The sequence below is a fragment of the Ursus americanus genome, chromosome 11 (assembly GCF_024610735.1).
Source record: "Ursus americanus isolate L20-20 chromosome 11, mUrsAme1.1.p, whole genome shotgun sequence".
In the NCBI taxonomy this organism is placed as follows: Eukaryota; Metazoa; Chordata; class Mammalia; order Carnivora; family Ursidae; genus Ursus; species Ursus americanus.
In genome coordinates, this window is record NC_142137.1 from 7,841,188 (window position 1) to 7,849,928 (window position 8,741).

Genomic DNA, 8,741 nt, shown 5'->3' on the forward strand with positions numbered 1-8,741 from the left:
AATTTTAGGAGATCTGCCAGAATATAAGCATAAGAACAATTGGTGGGGCAAAATTTCCTTGTCTTGAAATCAGTTATGTTGCAAGAGGAAAGAGTAGAATGGCTTTTTCATGCTAGGTCCAAATCCAAGAAAAAGGAGTCCCAACTCTACATACTTCCTGGGATTTCTCTCCATGACTGAATTTTAGGATTTTGGTGTTATTTGTGCTCCAGGGGTCACTATGAAGATTTTGTCTTCAGTATCCCTAGGATGAGGGATAATAAGTTGGAGCAGGGCTCCCAGCTCAGGTTTCTAGGATGGTGAGCAAATTTACTTTCTTCTTTGCTGTTATTTTATGTAAGGCAATCTTTAAAAATATATGTTAGTCTACTTTAGCCATTGAAAAGACATGTACATAAACCAGAAACCGAACTTGCTACCCAAAGCATATTTGAAACAGAAAGAATATGGAAACCACTGAATTAAAACTGATACTCTCTCACAAACACACCAGATGTTTTATATACCAAATTATCCTTTGGTGCTGAAATCTAGATCTTCTGACATCCAAATATTGCTATTGCAAGTGTTGAAATACTCTCAAGTTTAACATGTGTAAGGAAACCAAACCTTTCTCCAGATAAAACTATGCAATCTCAGACTATTCAAAGAGCTGTGATTTATTTCAGAGATTGCAAATGTGTGCTAAGGCATAAAAAACACCATATGACATAGGTGTTTAGGTTGTACTTAATATGTTTATTTTCAGAGGTTTACCACCGTTAATCCATGACAGGTGTAGGGTTTATAATTTGAAACAATTATCTTTCAGACCATTCATATCACTGCTTAAGAGATGGCTTCATTCTTCCCAGTTACCATATGTCCTAACCATGCAAATGAGAAGGAGAACAACATCTGGTCGACCACTGTTGTCTCGCCTGTCATGCAAAACATGTGGTATTGCATGTGCCCCTCATTGGGTTCCTTCGGGACGTCAGCATGGTGGATGATTTCATATTTTATACAGCTGGTACATTTAAGACATACCATCAATCTTCATTCAGTAGCATCCTTACACCTTTGGGTTTTTATTGGGCTTTTGGTGGTGAATTCCATTTTTGGGTTATGCAAACATCTCTCCTGGAGCTTCAAGCGAGAGTAGCATATTTATGTAACAGCATCTCTGTGTAATTTGACAGCTTATGGGTAGAAATGTGGCCTGGGAAGAAATAGTTCTCTGGAAATCCTGAGTTAGGATATCTATGTTTTGGTGTTAATACTGACTTTATTTTCGCTGCCTTAGTAAAAATTCACTAAGTTCTGTATATTTTTATGTAATGCCTTATAAAGTGAAAAATAGCCATCAAATACTCATCCTGCTGTCGTGTTAATCATTGTATGGAGGCTATCATACCCACGCATGCCGCTATTTACAAAACAAATCCCCTTTTCTCTAGGGTGCATGTTTGAATGATTATTTTAAAAAGCATGATTTGAGATTTATAGCATTATTTTGCTAACATATTTATTCACTGTGCTGCCTCTCATTTGGCCACTTTGTTCATATTCTTACTTGCCCAGGGCTCTGACAGCAAATCTAAGCATCATGAGGGTATAGTTTCTTGGGATCAGAGACCTATTCTTTGCCACTGCTAAATCCATCCTGTGAAGGAGTGTTTATTAGGTAAGGAAGCCTTAGTCTCAGTCTAAGAAAAGCACATTGGTTACCCTGACACAATCAGTTATCCTGACACAATAAGTATGGACTTATGTATTTTTTATTTTTCCGAACTGAGGACAATTTTATTGCTCATTTTTTTCTAAGCCTGTGTGTTTCTTGAACTATGCCCACGTAGAATTATTTTTATAATATGAGGAATAACTAAATTGAGAGATTTAGTTTCAGATGCAGGTACAGATATAAATATGGATTTATATGGATATATATGGAAACTGAAAAAATAAATTAAAAGTGAACAACAATCCAGATCTTCAGAACATGTTTAAATAATGGCCAAAAAAAATACAGACTGTATTTTCTTTGTTATCTTTTTTCCGTTAATATTCACATGATGGAACAAAAAAGGGGTTTTCTTCTCTTTTTTTTCTCCTGCATAATCAAGTCTTTAAGAAGCTGTGAGAGCTGGACTGTATTTTTTTTAGCCTCTGAATGCCAGCCGGCACACTGGGGGCAGTTAAATAATAAATAATAACAAATACTCAGTTTATTGACTCCTGAACCCTTGAATCAATCAATTAATCATGATATTATGGCAAGATCAAAGGAATAAAATTCTAAAACTGACTGCAAGATGCAAATGGATAAATCCCCCAGCAGAAATAATTGCAAAGCATTTCGATCAAATATAAAATGATGATCAATTATGCTCTTTAGGGCCCAATAACTTAGGTTTATTTAAATGCTGTAAAGTACGTCCCTTCAGGATCTAATGGTCTCTTAAACATCACTTGTTAGGGTAAGGCATCACAATCTAATCACTCTAAAGACTGAAACCACAGATGCACATTGGTGAGCACCATCTAAATTTTAAAGGACAATTTCCCTGAAAAAATGTCCCCTTGTAACAGATGATTTAGATATTTCAGCAAGTCCTACAACAAGGATAATTTCTTCCATTGGTATTGAAATTAACTTTCCTTTTTCCAACCTCCAACATTGGTTAGGTACTAAAGTAAGAGATTTTATGTGAACATTTTGATCAATCTACAAGAAACAATGTAGGTGGTACTAAGAAAGTGAATCACCAGAGAGAGAAAGAAGCCCTAGGTCAGAATTTGCAATATACAGTAATAATACTCAGCCATAACAACGTGCACAAAGGTCTCCCCACGGCCACAGGACTCTGGAATAATAACTGTTAGAGGTTTATGCTGGCTGTTATGGATTTGTTTTCTGGGTTCACTCGCTTACCCTTTGAGTAGTGTACCAGATGTGTAGTTAATACACAGGGGAGATTTCCCTGAGTACAGAGAACCCTCCTGAGTTTTGTCAGGGGATGTGGTCTTTCCAATAGGCCGCTCAGAACACAAGCAGCAACCATAGCAATAGAATTTCTTTTGGAAAATTGAGATGCTGCCTTTAGGAAATCTATTGTCCTTATGATTCTGAGGTTGCGTGGTTGTAAAAAAGGACATTTGGGAAGTCTGTTTTCAAGGCTTCAGATAGTATTCAGGTTTGAGATCTGGACATTGTATTCTAGGATTTTATCTTTATTAGAGATTGAATTTATTCAATCATTCAACAAACATTTGTTGAACATCTAATGTGTGCTAGATGTTGTAGATTCAATAGGAAAAGGATTTAATCACTGTACTTAGGAATTCATTGAACCATTTCTTAGAGTTGAGTGGTAATTTCATATGCATTACCTCCTTTAATCAACTGACCATTCTCTGAAGGATGTATCATATTTTAAGATACGGTAGTGCGGCTCAGTGAGTTGATATAGTTTGCTTAAGGTTTCTTAGTGTCAAAATGTGGATTTAACAGTGTTCTCTAGCTTCTTGGTCTTGTGTTATTTCTTCTACATCATAGCATATAATCCCCCCTCTGAGTCTTGGTTTCATCTTCTGTAAATTAAGGCAGAGAGACTGTTTTACCAAATTCTCCTTTTTTCTCTAAACGATTTATGTTTTATGTATAACCAGTATTTGGATACAAGGAATTAGACAAGACTTCAATTTCGTGACTCATCAACCTCTCTCAAACACCTTGGAACTTTGGTAAACCAGTTGGCACAATATCTTCCCAATCCTGGACACCTTCAAGTCTGGTGGTGATTTTATCTCCAAGAGCTTCTTGGTGTTAGTCTTCCATGACCTGCAGAAGAGTTATTAGAGGTGGGTCTGGTTCTGAAGACCCTTCCTCCCCTCCTTTTATAGTCTGTCCCTTCCCCAGGTCCCAGTGACTGAGTGGTTAGTCAATAGTGTTTGCTAGGGATCTCCTCCCACTTCTCTTTCTAAGCCATCAATATCCCCACTCTCTTCCTTGTGTGTCTCTCATAAACTGTCCCAAGATGCAGGAAGAACAGGATCTTCTGGGATGAACACCATCTAATCTCTTGTTATATGTTGAATTGTGTCCTTTCAAAACTTGATATGTTGAAGTCCTAATCTGCTGTATCTCAGAATGTGACCTTCTTTGGAAATAGGGTCAGTGCAACTGTAATTAGTTAAGTTAGAATGAGGTCATACTGGAACAGGATGTGTCCCTAATTCACTATGATGGTGTCCTTATAAAAGGGGGAAATTTGGACCCAGTTACATACCCAGGGAGTGAAAATGAAGGCATAGATCAAGGCTAGGCATCAGAAATCAATGAATGCCAAAGGTTGCTAGCAAACATAAGAAGCTAGGAGAGAGGTGTGGAACAGTTTCTCCCTTACAGACACAGAATGAACTAATCCTACTGACACTTTGATTTCTGATGCCCAGCTTCCAGAACTGTGAGACATTAAATTTCTGTTGTTTAAGGCACCCAGTTTGTGGTACTTTGTTATGGCAGCCCCAGCGAAGTAATATATACCTTCTATAATAGAACTGGCTTGGAGATAAAGGTTTTTGTTTTTGTTTTCCTTGGCTCAGGAGAATGTCTCCCTTAATTCTATTAGTGGAATGCCCACTCATACCTATCTACATGGGGCTATCAGTCTTCCTCAAGTGACCAAATAATTCCACCGGTAACCCAAAGCCTTGTGCACATGCCCTGGGACACTGGTCATCACTTATCATTTGTTTTCCTAAGGGCCTGTACACAGTGTGCACTGAAACCTTTCTGTTATACTCTTTGACTCCACAGGCCTTTGGCTACTTGAATATCTATAGTAATTGTGTAATTCCAAGTGTGCATTTCATTATAAGAGAAAAGACAAAGCCGTGCTTTCATTTGCAAAATGTGTTATTATTTGAGATGCTACTTTCCTCCCCACTAAAAAAATACCAGTGAATGTTTTCCATTTTCCCTCCCAAACTGAGCTGAGCGCTCCCTCCCTCTGCATCTGATTAAGCTGTCCATTCATCCTTTCAAACATCAAACATTTATCAAAGACCAACCACATGTTGCAGTATGAAGAAGTAAACTGTTGTCTTGCCCCTGCAGAGCTCAAAGTCTAGTAGGATAAATGCTCAGAGTCTGGTGGGAGAGTCATACATGGGAGAAATTGTTCATAACAAGCCCGTGGTGGAGTATTTACCGTATGAGGCCAGAAGCAAAACTGGTTAAATGTCCTCAGAAAAGTTTTGGAAATCTTCACAGAGGAAGTGACTTTTGAAGAATGAGAAAGAATCAATGGCAGTTAGAGGAAAGGCAGAATAGGGGCACAGGTTTAGGAAGGGATCCCAGGTAGAGGTGACAAACGGAAATCTCCAAGACTTGGGAAAACCTGGCTCTATTTGACTAGAGTGGATATAAGACAAACATACACACACACACACACACACACACACACACACACACACACACAGGTTTGGCAGAAGATGGGACTCAAAAGTGAAGCTGGAGCTCAGTAATGGAAGGTTTTCCATATTTTGAGTGGAAGAAATATGGTGAGATTTTTTTTTTTAAATGATCACTCTGGTGGCAGAGTGACACATGACTTAGTGCACAGATGGGAGGCTGGAGGCCAGTGGGGATGCTGTATTTCTTGAGTAAAAAAATTAGAACATGGTTCAATAAGTATTAATATAGTCAACAGGACAGAATATTTGAACTCAGGGTTCTTTAGAAGATTTCCCGTGGCTGTATGTAGGGGCTGTGCAAGAAAGAATGAAATTATAAACCAGGGCCGTGCCAGTTGGAATGGAGAGAGAGGGATACACTTAGGAGTTGAAAAGGACTGAATAGATGACATATTTAATATCGAAGTGAAGAAGAAACAGGACTCAAAGGTGGCTTTTATTTGTCCATAAAGATAATGGCAGATGGAGCTACTAAGAAAAAATAGTGATGGATTTCCTGAGAATGCTAACAGGTTCAGTTTTAGAAATACTGCATCTGATGTACTTACAGAGGATATCTAGGGAGAGAGAACTATAGACAGTTGAAAATATTGGGCAGGAGCTCAGAACGGATATTTAAGAAATAATTATGACAATAACAACAAAGTAATATCAACAATTTATTGAACTCTTATGATATGCCAGACACCTGCTCAGTCCCTGCGTATATTATTTCATTTAGTTCCTTCAACAATGCTATGAAGTATTATCTTCTTTTTATAGATGCCAAACTTAAGATCACAAAGCTAGTAGGTAACAGAATTGGGATTTCTACCTGAGTCTGCCTGATCTCAAAGCCAGTGTTCTCAACCCTTCCCTTCTACTGCCATCACTGCATGTATGTCTGTGAAGCTGTCAGCTAGGGTAAGGTTATGCAATGCCTGTTGTTGGAAGGGAATCCATAAATGCCTGCTAAATAACTGAGTGAAGCTCTGGCTGTCGCCTAGGCTAGGTAGCAGAAAGAAAGGGGCTGCACAGCTGATTTAAAGATACCAACAAACAACAGGCACCACGAGTGAGGACACCATGTCAGTTATATGACATATATACACAACCACCTTCCTTCAGTGGGAGGACAAGTTTCTCTGGCCCTTACATCTCCCAGAAGCCACCACCGAAGATGGTTCCATCTACCTGGGATGAACATCCCTTTGAGCACCAAGTCCTCCAAGATGTCCTTTATGATTCTCATGAATTCTATACACTGTCTTAGCCCTCCTCACCCAACAGCTTCCCGGGAGATCTGCTGAGATTCTGCTGTGACATTTATGCCTAGAAGACAAAGAATCAAGGCCACTAAAATTCAAAGGAAACTGGAAGCAAGAATGAAAATCTTAAAATAGTACTTTTCACAACATTAATCAAAATTTACATACCAAGAAGACAGCAAGAGTTTGAAGTTTCAGTCTGATACTGAGACTTGAGGGGATCCTCAGCCCTCTGAGCAAGTTGCTGTGGTTCTGCCAGGAGAAAACCTTCACTTTTTAGTCATTTGTCTCAGATTGAATAATGTCAAGCCTAAGGATATTCATATAAATGTTAATATTGTCAAGAAAATACCTTAAGATGAGAATACCTTTCTGATTTTTTTCTTTTGATGAATCTGATGTTAAGAATGTGCCTTGAATACAAAATCTTTCAAGGTTCTGGATCAAGAATGATTTTTACAATTGACTCAGTTTCGGGGAGGAGGGATTGATAAAAGGCCTTGTGAAAATTTAGATTCGTATAATTAAAGTTTGCTTGGAAAGGAAAACTAAAGTTCTGAAACTTTGTGACCTGTGGCTTTGATATGCAGTTATCACTTTCTTTTCTGGACCTTACATTTCAACAGCCCAATCTTTTAAAAGAAATGTGTTCACTGAAGCCGTAGAAACTACAGCACTGACAGGTCACTTTGATTGAATAGGTGTTTTTATTTTAATTCAATAAGTAAATTAAGGTCGGATTTCTTGCTGTTAGCAATGTTTATCTCACTACAGTAATGGCTATAATATGTTATGTGTAAGATCTTGTACTTCTTTTAGAAAAAGGATACTTTCTTTATTAAAAAAAAGGCTTATTAGATCATGATGTCTGAATTTACCACCTTTGTCAAAAGAGAAATATGGAACACTTTACAAATTTGCGTGTCCTCTTTGCACAGGGACCAAGCTAATCTTCTCTGTATCATTCCAAATTTAGTATATTTGCTGCTGAAGTGAACACAAGGATATTCCTTTAGTAAATCCCTGTTAAAAATATATTTTATTTTCCTGACTTTTATACTGATTTCATGACTAAAATAGAATTTTAGCATATCGCAAACAACTTTTGACTGTAATTATAAATATTATCTTTTAGTTCCACAGATGATTAATCTTACCTTAAGTCATACTTACTTGGGATTAAAAAATTTAATTAGTGTTTTATAGGCTTTATGATCAGAAAAGTACCAATACACTGTACAGGTTACATATATGGCCATAAAAGTACACAGTATATCAGAATTTCCCTGAGTAAATAGTTATTTGAGCCTCTAAGTTTCAGGTATTTATGACCTTCAATCTTTTAGGAACAGTTATTTATTTATTTATTTATTTATTTATTTATTTATTTATTTATTATTTTTAAAGATTTTGTTTATTTGAGAGAGAAAGAGAGAAAGCCTGCACAAGCAGAGGGGAGAAACAGAGGGAGAGGGACAACCATGCTGAGCGCACAGTCTGATGTGGGGCTGGATCCCATCACCCCCAGATCATGACCTGAACCAAAATCAAGAGTTGGGTGTTTAACCAACTGAGTCACGCAGGCGCTCCAGGTAACACTTATTTATATAGTCGTTAGAATAATTCACTTACTTTTGGTGAAAATTACTGGCATCCTGGGATAATTCTGTGATATAAGACATTGGTTCTTAAATTTCAGTGTGTGTTATCAACCAGGGTCCTGTTTGGAGATGGAAACAACACAGTAATTCAAACAGAAAAAGCTTAATTAAAGAATTATTAATTAACAATGGGTCATAACTACTAACGGGTAAAAAATAGCTCTAAAGAAAATAAGAATGGCAAATATAGGTAGCAACCAGTGGCTCTCGGGCTGAGGTAGGGTACATGGGGAATGAACACTCTGGAAGAGGGTTCTTTCTTCCCATCACTAAGTGCTGAGAGTCAGACCTCTTTGGAGAGGATGTAACTGAGGTTCACTGGGTGGCTGAAAAAATTACTGAGGTGCCACAGGCTGAATGAGTGGAGCCAGTG

The 8,741-nt window shown here is 37.8% G+C and overlaps 1 non-coding gene across 1 annotated transcript; it reads right to left on the reverse strand.

The window, feature by feature from the left end:
• Positions 1–7,600: 7,600 nt before the first annotated feature.
• LOC123798607 (U6 spliceosomal RNA) lies at positions 7,601–7,707 on the reverse strand. Its single transcript, XR_006781373.2, has one exon. It is a non-coding gene; the product is annotated as a U6 spliceosomal RNA (small nuclear RNA).
• Between the last annotated feature and the right edge of the window lie 1,034 nt (positions 7,708–8,741).